Source organism: Papaver somniferum, unplaced genomic scaffold (genome assembly GCF_003573695.1).
Source record: "Papaver somniferum cultivar HN1 unplaced genomic scaffold, ASM357369v1 unplaced-scaffold_21, whole genome shotgun sequence".
NCBI lineage: Eukaryota > Viridiplantae > Streptophyta > Magnoliopsida > Ranunculales > Papaveraceae > Papaver > Papaver somniferum.
The window spans coordinates 7,816,850-7,829,206 of NW_020631041.1; the positions used below are offsets into that span (position 1 = coordinate 7,816,850).

Genomic DNA, 12,357 nt, shown 5'->3' on the forward strand with positions numbered 1-12,357 from the left:
TGTGTGTATTATGTGGTTATTATTTGCGTAATCACAATGACTAAGGGGAATACGTATATTAAACTTGACATGCCATTTAGATAACTTGAGTAACTTTCATATATCTTTTCACTTTAGATAAAAAATATTTTCCTGATTTATACTATGAGCATGTTTAGTGAATAACATCGCGAGTACGGGAACATCGGTCACATCCTTAGAGTCGTACGGAAACAAGTTTGACCACAAAAATGCTAGAAGTTAAAAAACTCATTAGATTTTCGAATTTAAGGATTAAATGTGAGCCTCTCGGGGCATAGCGTGAACCTTCCATTGCTTTTTTCAGTTAACCGAATAGTCACACGGGTCGATTCACTGTGATGTTTATGCTAACAACAAAATTTTGATTTCGCATCGTAATATACTTGAGATATAGAAATTGTCATTTCTCCACAAACCATGTTAGATGTAACTCGGCAATTTCATATGATCTTATTCGGACTTTCGTCGCGAATGTAATATGAGCATGGCTAAAATGAAAGCTTACCAACACATATTTCGAAAAAAATATATAAGAGAGATGAACTCCGCTCGAAATCTCAAATGTGTATAATAGAAAACTATATCGTAACACGACTTATGTCTCAATATAAGATATAGAGAAGAAATAGACTTTCCAAGTGATAGATAAGTTTAAGTCTCCACATACCTTTTGTTGATGAAGTTACACAAGCTCCCCTTAGTAGTTCTTCGTCTTCAAATGATGAATGCTGAGAAATCTAAGCTCAACTATACTATCTATGTCCTAGTCCAAGACATCTATAAATAGGCTAGAAATAAAGACTTATAGTTTTGATCACTAACATTGACAAACATACTTGAGATAGCAATGCATGCGAGTTCGACCGAGCAATACTCTAACGATCTTCCCCTTTGTCAATTTTAGTGACAAAACTATCAATACATATGGATTACAAAATAAAAACTTGAAGCTTCTCATACACATGCTTGATCTCCTTGGCATCTTCAACAGACTCGAAATCTTCGTCACTTCCAAGTACTCCAATGATTCCAAAGGTTGTAAGTTTAGTATCATCGTTGTTGAGTATCCGTAGCTATAATAATGGAAAAAAAATGCTCTCAGTCATTGTTATACATTGTCATAGTATTATTACACAACATCAAAGTTCAATTGTGTTACAACTTTGACAACAATATTATGGTGATATATATCGCTACCCCTTAGTCAATACTTTATCTCAACATGAAAATCACTCCCCCTTACATAATGATCCGTAAACCATATGTATTTGTAGTATGAACTACACATTAATTCTCCCCCTTTTTGTTAATAAAATTGGCAAAGGTACGAATATTAGTGGGATCCTAATGAAATTTCCACGGAGATACTTCAAGACCAAAGGTGTATTAACATACCAAAAAATTTATATGCAATCATAAAGCCAAAGCTAAATGCATTCATCAAGGAGTTTATAAAGATGCAGATAACCCCTCAAATATTCCACAGATGTACTCCGCACAAAGATATGGCGATTGAGCACAAGTTCAAAAGAACTCTCCCTCATAAAATGTCATTCTCGAAAGAACAACAAGAGTGACCTTACTTTCACAAGAAAAGAAGGATTTCTTTGGACATGACAAACACATACGAATATGAATTTGAATCCAATAATACTCAATTAAATTAACCATAAGAAAACCCATGATTAACTTAATCGGAAATGCTCAACACAAGAGAACTTACGGAGCTTCACAGTATATACATAAAAATATGGATCAGCGAAGATCAATACTTTGGAATAGACAAGGATTCGTTATATTTTCCATCACTATTTGCAAAATACATATAATAGACATAATCCTCGTAAACAAAAGTTCATCCTATCTTCCATCAATATTTTCATAATGACATACAATAGGCTCAAAACTTTTGTAATATCAAAAGTTCATTCATTCTTATATCAATACATGCATATCATATGAAAGACTTAACTTTTGACAAGGTATGGAACAATCATAGTTCACGGACGCAAACACACATATCCCATAACAAATTGCAATATATAAAACCATAAAGATTAATACTGCAAAAATCATCTTCCAAACAATTTTAGAATTTAAACCAATAAATCTAAAAACATTGAAGATGAAAATCGTTGGAAATAGCTATGTGTACTCACAATAATGGCTATTCCAAACTCTAGTTATCCTTCTTAAAACATAAGAATAAATTCTCATAAGAAGTTTCCTAGACATAAGACAAACTCGTAATGTACATACAAGATGATTTGTCCTTAGAGGGTAGAATCAATCTTTTTCACACGGATTTACACCAGGAATAGCTATCAAAGGTGTATAAAAGATTTTCTTAACAAAGAAGAACATAAAAAGTCATTAACGACCATGCACCATATTTCACAAAGTATGATTGTGAACATTCAAGAATCCCATAGCAATGCGTGCTACTTCCCATTCTTGAACTTCCTTCTTTGTTATTCACCAACAATATTCTTGGAGCAAAACACTCAAAAACAAGAGACAGGACAAAAACCAACCTCAACTCCTCCAAATTTAGGATTTATCCTCACCATTTTTAAGAGAATTCAAATAGGAATAGGATGCAAAAATAATGAGGTCATTCCGATTTCGGACGAAGAAGTTACGGCCAAAACAAATTTACCGAATATCGGCGTCAAATATGCATACGGGTTTGCAAACGAATTTTCGTATCCTGGAGCATTATGCAAACGGGTATGCGTACTTAAACCCCTGGAATTTGATTTTAAATGATGTTATGTATACCTGGTATGTGTACCATGTAATCCAAACATCTCGAACTATTATTTTCAAACCTAAACATTTAAAAACCTTAAACGCAAATCAAGTTAGGTAGAAATGAACGATAATAAAGGTACATGGATCATTATAAGTACTCTAAGCAAATAAAAACGCAAATATTTCTCAAGTTTATAGACATACCTTTTTAGAAGAATCCAACTGAATTCTACAGCCTTACCGAACATAATCTGTGCGGCCCAATTCTAGTGCTTCCCTTATCGTACATATAGCATGGTATTCCTTGGTGAAGATGCAATTACAACACACTAAAGTTTTGTTGAGGTGAACAATGTCTTGCTCACCACAAGTGACTTTTGGATTATCATGAAAGAGATCGTTTTTAGAACCTTTTACATCCAAATCCATCTTTCTAAAGAACATTTTAAGTTCCAACATCATGGATATTGCTTTTTCCATAGTTATGGAATTTTCTGGGAGATCATTCCTTTTCACACTCAAAGCATCATTGAATTTCTTTGGAACCCACTTACGAGTGTGTTTAGAAACAACCGAAACCTTTTTCCCATTGCTCTCTTCAAGATTTCTCGAAAGAGAATCGGTTTCACTATTCTTTTACAAGTTAGTGTTTCTCCAATTGGGAGCATCGGATCTTGTCTTCGTCTTTACGAAGTTATCATTTTGATAACCATTACGATTGTGAAAAGGATTCGTATGACGTTTATAGGCAAATCTAGGTTTATCACAGCACTGATTCCTTTTCCTAAAGGTTGGACAGTTACAACTTGTAACGTTAATGAGATTAGTCTTAACATATGATCTTGGTTTCACAACTTCTTGTGATGCCCAAACAAGAACATCATGAAGTTTCTCATTCCTTATACGGAAACGACATCTCCTTTCCAGGTGACCTTTATTTCTGCAATAGTGGCAAACATAAGGAATGTTCTTACCTTGATCCGTCTGTGCTGACTTTGGAGGTTGATATACTTTGCTCTTTTGAACGTTAACTTCCGGTGAAAGTGTTTCACTTTTGCAATCAGTGGAAAACTTTTGTTGAGAAGAATCACTAGCCTTGACAAATTTTACCCCTTTGCTAGTACTTGGAGCATCTATTCCCTTATATCCCAATCCTCGTGTATCACGATGATTTTTACTTGCTCCTAGCATAATGGTTAATTTGCTTGAACTAGTATTGAACTTTTTCAAGTAATCTTCCAACATCTTGATTTTATCAGGAGCATCAGTTAAATCAGCCTCAAGGCATTTTTCTCAAGCGAGATACGCGCCTTCTCTATCATCAAAACTTGCTTCCTGGGAATTAGTCCTTGCTTCAGATTCTGCAAGTTTCTATTCCAACAAAAAATATTTTTGATAAAGATTATCACATTCAAGTGATTTCATACGTAGGTTTTCCTCAGAATCCTTGAGGATCGATTTTTTTGAACGATTCAAAACAAAAACACCTGAGTAACATCTTCTCAATTTATTGTTTGTACGACACAGATTAGTCAGAAAAGGTGTGACATGAGAAGTTGTCATCTTCTTTTTTTCCAACGAATTTAAAAGCTTAACATACTCCGGGACTTCCTCATCAACATCCATATCAGTATCTAAATCACCTTCGTCAGAAAGTTCATCCAACTGTTCTTCTAGAAGAGTTTCCCAGTTATCAACAATTTCCACAGGTTTAGATATTGACTTAGTTTTGATAGTTCTCTCAGGAGAATCCAAACTTTGTGAATAATCTGGTAATTTCTGAACTAGTACGTTATCAGAGACAGACTCGTCCATATATTCAGAATTCTACAAACACAGACTTATAAGGTCTTTAATGTGTTTGCCTTCTCTGATACCAATTGAAAAGGCGGGGGTCTAACAACCACACTCAATATTTCGACTAGCAATATGTATGGACTAACTCCAATATACTTTTAAGAGAATCAACTAGACAGTAGACAGTCAGACTCAATCTTAATAAAAGTATATCAAAGAGTTATATCTCTCTTTCTCAATTCAATACTTACCAAGAAAATAGAAATCTGCGAGTATAATTGAATGCAAGAGAAATCACTTGAACGGTACCAAAGATCAATGTTCAAGGATCAATCAATTTTAATCAACAACCAAAGGTTGGATTTCCCAATTGATCGATTCAACGCGCAACCTGTGATATTTCAATTATATAACAAAATATAATGCGGAAAAGAAATAACACATATACCAGAAGTTTTGTTAACGAGGAAACCGCAAATGCAGAAAAACCCCGGGACCTAGTCCAGTTTGAACACACACTCTATTAAGCCGCTACAGACACTAGCCTACTACAAACTAACTTCGGTCTGGCCTGTAGTTGAACCCAAATCAATCTCACCCTGATGCAAGGTACAGTTGCGCTCCTTACGTCTCTGATCCCAGCAGGATACTACGCACTTGATTCCCTTAGCTGATCTCACCCACAACCAAGAGTTGCTACGACTCAAAGTCAAAGAATTGATAAACAAATCTGTCTCACACATAAAAGTCTATAGGAATGAATAAATCTGTCTCCCACAGAAATACCCAAGAGTTTTTGTTCCGTTTTGATAAATCAAGGTGAACAGGAACCAATTGATCAACCGGACTTAAATCTCAAGCCAATCTTACAATTGTACTTATACGATATAAACAACAAGATCAGATCACACAACTACAAGAGAAGTAGTATCAGTCTGGCTTCACAATCCCAATGAATTCTTCAAGTCGTTAACCTACGGGGTCTCGAGAAGAAACCTAAGGTTAAAGGAGAATCGACTCTATCGATAGTATAACTAGTATCACACATTAGGTGTGGGGATTAGGTTTCCCAATTGTTAGAGTTCTCCTTTATATAGTTTACAAATCAGGGTTTGCAATCCAAGTTACCTTGGTAACAAAGCATTCAATAATCACCGTTAGATGAAAAACCTGATTCAACCAAGCTAATATCTTTCAATCGTTAGATCGAACTTAGTTTGTTACACACAAATGAAATGTACCCTCATTTAGGTTTATGAACCGTACCCAAACGTGTACACTCATGTTGGCTCATCAAATAGTTAACCGAAGTTATCCACATAGTTACTCTCATATTAACCTTATTCATCTTATCCATAACTAGTTCAAATGACTCAAATGAAACTAGTTAAAGAGTTATTCAATTGCATAGAAGATACAATCGAAATCAAATTGGTTTGATTCACTTGAATCAATCATGAACATTATAGCCACGGTTTGCAAAGATTGCATTCCTTAAGATGTAAATGTTTACGTTCATGAAATGACCAATTTAACAAAATAACCAGCTTAAATATGCGTACGAGTATGCGTACTTAAGCAACCGGATTTGACTTTGTTATGTTTCCAAACTCAGCAGAAATTTTCGGTTGGAAAACTTCCGCCAGTATGCGTACGGGTATGCATACTTAAGGTGACTAGTTTAGGAGTTTGTAATTCCTAAACCCAGCAGTTATTTTCGTTTTGAAAACTTCTACTAGTATGCGTACTGTTACAGATACTTATCTTGTCCCCTTCACCAATTTTGTATACACACATATGCATACATTTGGTTCCCGGTTTATGGATTTATACACTAATGTGCGAATATACTATATATGCTTACACCCAAGGATGGTTATCTCATCAACTCTTAATTTCAATCATTGAAACTTTCTTAGAGGACGTTATATAGTCTTTGTTCATAAACTACTTTTCGTCAAAGCAATTTTCAAGTTAATGAAATTATCATAATGAAATATTCCAAGGAAACACTAAATGATTGTATCACACAAACCATGTTAGATGTAACTCGGCAATTTTCATATGATCTTATTCGGAATTTCATCACGAATGTAAGATGAACATGTCTAAAGCGAAAGCTTTCCAACACATATTTCGAGAAATATATAAGCGAGATGAACTCAGCTTGAAATCTCAAATGTGTATAATAGAAAACTATATCGTAACACGACTTATGTCTCAATATAGGAGTGATAGACACATTTTTGTGTCCGATTTGTCTCGATTCTATATATTGTTAGGGCTCATTTTTGTACTTATTATGGTGTTTTATTTATTTGTAGGAATGTTTGGCCAATAAACATTTTTGGAAAAAATTGGCTCGAAAAGTTGTCGGAAAGCACCCGGAGGACATTTGCTATTCGGACTCTCACTTTGGATAAGGGGTAACCTAATTACTAAGGAGCATCCCATTTCCAGGCATCTGCTAATCGCATCCCTACTCTGGATAAGGGGAAACCATCTTCAACATTTCAAAAACCAGGTTTTGGCGGGAAAATAGGTGCATTGAAGAACAGTTTTGGCAATCGTGATTTGGAGGAGTTTGAGGTCGATTAAACCTCTGATTTTCATAGGATAGACTCCTTATGGGTCTAGGAATCTGATATGGGTGTTTAAATCGATTAGACTGGGCTCAATCAATGGAGTTTTATCACAACAGAAAATATGGAAAGTCACGTGTGTGACCTGTTTTAGGGAATTTTAGAGAGATTAAAGTGTTGTAAACCTTCCCAAATATTTGCATCTATCTAAGGAAGAGTTTAGAATAAAAAGGAAAGCTCAGAAACGCGTAGAAATTCTAAAACAAGAAATTGCCGCAACTTGGCCGTGAAGAGAAGGAAAGAGATTTTGGAATATTTGGGAGACATTTAATCGGTATTTTTGATATAGATAGATGTCTTGGGTCATATAGAAGAGGTGTCAAAAGTTTGGGAACCTAAGGAGAGCCAGAGAAGAAGAAATCAGAGCTTTACCAAACTCTGTTTCTGCTGCTGTTGTTGTTGAAGAGGAAGAACACGAAGAACATTGACGCACGGGAAACAGTCGCAGAACAGTGTGGTTAACAGATGAAGAACATTAAGCTGTGCAGGGCAGTCGTATTCTAGGGTCTTAAAATACCCGACAAAGCAAGAGTTTTTCTGTAACAGTTCCATTGTAACAGCTGTTTTGCAACACCAATACAGTGTTGCAAACAGTCTGTGTTATTACTTTTCACTCTTTTAATCATCTTTTGAGCAACAAACACATATTTTCAGATCATGAGTAATATGAGGAGCTAAACCCCATTGTTGAGGCGATAGAGGAAGCTATTTTTCCAACAAAAAGTGGTATATTCTATTTTATCTTTTTATTTGCAATAATTATATGATTATTTGCCTTGAACTACTATTGAATATGATTTTTATTTGAGTGATTATTATCTATTTTGATGGAGTATGCTTAGTTTTAAGACTTTTGATGCTTCATACTTGGTATTTACAATTATTACTTTTTAAAATCTACTTGTTGCAATATTTTAGAATTAAATTAAACGAGAAAATTGCATAACTATAAGTATTGGTTTAATCACTTTGAACTTGGAAAATAATGGAATCTTAGCCTCGGTGTTTCGTTTAGTATTGATATCATCTTTGATTTAGTTTGATATAATTTTTAGTGAGTTTTCTATTTTAATATTAGAATTTAAGTCTAATTAATATCCTTCACAAGTCTGAGAATCGAACCACTTTTACCACTATCTCACAAATACATCAATTTTTGGCGCCGCCGACGCGGACTTGTTTTTAGGGTTTTAGATTTATTTTATTTTATTTTTTTTGTCCTTTTTTATGTTTTTGGGTATTTATCTGTCTACAGGTTCTGGATCATAAAGAAAATTGAGCCAAGGTTTGGTGATTTCATAAAGACTTGGAGCTAAAGATTAAAGCAAAAAGAACAGAAAAGAAGACAATTTTATTTTAGGGTTTGTTTATTTTATTTAAAAAAAAAAAAAATGTATTAGGGTTTATTATTTTTGTAATTTTTCTTTATTTTTTTGGACTTTTGGACTTTGGACTACATTATTTTTTTTACCCTACGGAAGGGTACTTTAAATATAAACTGTTTGCAGAGAAGGAGGACAATTACGATATTGTCTCTGCACCTTGGGTTCGTACACTAGACATCGGAGTCAGTGGCCCGAGTCGACTACAACCGATTCATCCCCCGTCTGGAACGGGAGGTAAGATTCTAAACACTCGCGAATCCCCTGTCAGCGAGTTACTGGACTCCTTCGTATGCATATATGTTGAGGACTGAATACGGACATTTATTTTTCTAGTAAAGGGCAAGGCCTGGCCATACAAGATAAGGGTTCGGATTTCATCACCGTTCTCTTCTTGCCCGCTTTAGGAACACGTAACCTACGCGAACCTAAGCCTAAAATTTTGACTAGAACGAGACCGATAGGGTAACGAGCTTAACAGGAAAGTCATTCGAAAAATATTGGTTACTCTTTTAAGCATACTTCGAAGTTCTTGACGGTTTCTGTAAGTTGAATGCGTGACTGCGCCGCCTTGTAATACCGGTGAGGCCTTGGGTATCAAAGCTCCACCGAGCTTCCCTCGCCTCTATTCAACTTACGTTAACTCGGATTGATTCCAGAGGGGTTTGCTTAAATTGTAACGAATTCCCGTTCGAAGGATTAGAAGCTGGTCTAGAAACAATCTAAGTGGAGCCATCATGCTTTTTGTTTGCTAGAAATCAATAGGTTTGATTTGGTTGAGTCGGCCTTGATCTGTGTTTGCTTACCCTTCCAATTTAGAAAATTCTATTGTATGCCTGAACGTAAAAGAGACGCACTAGGTAGATTTGTTAAAGAGAAACCTAGTAGTTCGAAGCGTCTCGATTACCTTAATCTAGAAAGTCCGACTTTTGAAGAGTCTGTTTTTGAACGTTCTTTGACTGAGGAGAGAATCCATGTTGCTCCGATAGCGCCAGAAATGGCAACTTTGAAAGCTTTGTTGAATCCAACTAGGACTACCCGTCCTTCGTGTATTAAGTTAGCTGAAACGGAGGCACCCTATGAACTGAAACCTGGGACCTTACAGATGCTCCCAATCTTTTTAGGGAAAAAAATGAAAACCCTTATTACCATGTTAGGGATTTTGAGGAAATTTGTAGTACTCTAAGAATTAGAGGCTTAGATGATGATGCTTTGAAACTTAGGTTATTCCCATTTTCCCTGAAAGATAAGGCCAAGTCGTGGCTGTATAGTTTGGACTCCGAGTCAATTGAGACATATGAACAACTTACATCTGCCTTTTTCAATAAGTTTTTCCCTAGGCACAAAACATCGTCTATTAGGACGCAAATATGCACATTTTCACAACAAGAGGGAGAATCTTTATATAGGTATTTGGAAAGGTTCAATGATTTATTATCCCAGTGTCCTCATCATGGTTTAGAAAAGGTTAGGCTAGTTCAGATCCTTTATGAGGGTTTAGATTATTCCACAACGACCATGGTTGAGTCTCTATGCACTGGTGGATTTGAAAACCAAACTGTTGATGCGGCGATGGAATTTTTTAATGAAATCGCCGAAAAAACCCAGCAATGGGAAAATAGTAGGGCACCCCAGAAAAAATTCTTTTAAGTAGAGGAAACGTTAATAGGGTAGAAGGAGGCTATGAATCAGATGCCAAAATTGCTGCTATAGCAAAAAGGTTAGAAGCCTTAGAAGTGGGCCAGACTAGTGGTAGAGTGGAGCCTTTTTGGGAAGGCCAGAATATTGAAGAGCAGGCCAATGCTCTTTATAATAACACTAGATTTGATAACCGTCAAAAGATTGACCCATATTCAGAAACCTATAATCCTGGTTGGAGAAACCATCCGAACCTTTCGTGGTCTAAGGGCCAAAGTCAAGGTCAGTTTAGTAATTCTAATGCTCCCCCAGGTTTTGGCTATACTAAGAATCCTTCAGGACTAGCTCAGTTTCAGAATCAGTCAGATAAGAAAATCCTAAGTTTAGAGGAATCTCTCGCCTTGTTAACTCAGCAAACTGCAAAATTCCAGTTATCCGTAGAACAGAGTCTACAAGCTAGTAACAGGATAGGACAAGAAAATAGTCAGGCTATTTCCGAGTTAAAAACCCAGGTTGGTCTGATAAGTGATTCTTTGAGAGAAAAAGGTAAGTTTCCTAGTCAAACACAACCCAACCCTAGAGGAGTTCATGAATTAGGTGCAAAACCATCGAATCAATTGAATGCTGTTAGAACCCTTAGAAGTGGTAGAGTTGTAGACAATAAGGTAACCATGCCCGATAGTGAACATACTGTAGTTCACCCCTCAGGATCTCACCTCTCAGGACCAGTAGCTGAAGAGACTGATAAAGTTTCTGATGATGTGAATTCGGTTCCTGAAAGGTCTGATTTTAGGCCTAGAGCCCCATTTCCTCAGCTATTAGTACCAACAAAGAAGGAATCGAACTTTAATGACATAGTGGAGGTTTTTAAGCAAGTTACCATAAACCTTCCCTTATTAGATGCAATTAGGCAAATTCCTGCTTATGCCAAGTTCCTTAAGGATATGTGTACGCGAAAGCGAAAACTTAGCGTCCATAAGAAAGCCTTTTTAGCTAGTCACGTAAGTTCAATCATTCAGAACACCACAACTCCAAAGTACAAAGACCCAGGTTCTCCTACCATTGCTTGCACAATAGGTAACTTCCGGGTAGAAAAAGCTTTACTTGACTTAGGAGCCAGTGTGAACTTACTGCCATTCCATGTATACTTACAGCTAGGACTTGGTGAAATGAAACCTACTCAGATGACACTGCAGTTAGCTGATAGGTCTGTTAAAATCCCTCGAGGTGTTATCGAGGATGTTCTTATTGAGGTCGACAAGTTTATTTATCCAGTGGATTTCGTGGTCCTAGATACCCAACCTGTCCCTGACCCAGAGAACCAGATACCTGTGATTTTAGGTCGCTCATTTTTAGCTACGTCTAATGCGATCATTAACTGTCGAAATGGTGTGATGAGTTTATCTTTTGGTAATATGACTATGGAGATGAACATTTTTAATGTCAGTAAGCAAACTCATGAGCTAGATGACACATGTGTTGAGGAGGTGAAATTGATAGAAGCCTTAGTTCAGGAGTCATTACCAAACATCTTGTCTGAAGACCCATTAGAAAGTTGTCTATCCCATTATGGTTTAGATTTTGACGACGATAACAATATTTAATAGGTGAATGCTCTATTAGATTCTACCCATGTGTTATACACTAATATATGGAAAGCTAGGTTCGAACCGTTACCAGTTTCTGAGACTACCCGAATTCTTTCTTTAGAAGAGCCCCCAAAGTTGGACCTTAAACCACTACCCAATACTCTAAAGTATGTGTTTTTAGGCCCATTTGAGACTTTACCTATGATTATAGATTCCAATTTGGATAGTGATCAGGAAAGTAGGCTAGTAAATGTACTTCAAGACAATAAGGAAGCTTTAGGGTGGACTATAGCAGACATTAAGGGTATAAGTCCTATTGTGTGTATGCATCAGATTCATTTAGAGGAAGACTCCAAACCTTCTAGGGAGATGCAACGTCGACTGAACCCTAACATGAAATAGGTAGTTCGAAAAGAGGTGCTTAAGTTGTTAGATGCGGGTATTATTTACCCAATTTCAGATAATAAGTGGGTCAGCCCTCAGGTTGTCCCCAAGAAATCAGGTATCACTGTAGTCCAGAATGATAATAATGAA

At 36.2% G+C, this 12,357-nt stretch overlaps 1 pseudogene; it reads right to left on the reverse strand.

The window, feature by feature from the left end:
• Positions 1-9,956: 9,956 nt before the first annotated feature.
• LOC113340392 lies at positions 9,957-10,056 on the reverse strand (annotated as a pseudogene).
• Between the last annotated feature and the right edge of the window lie 2,301 nt (positions 10,057-12,357).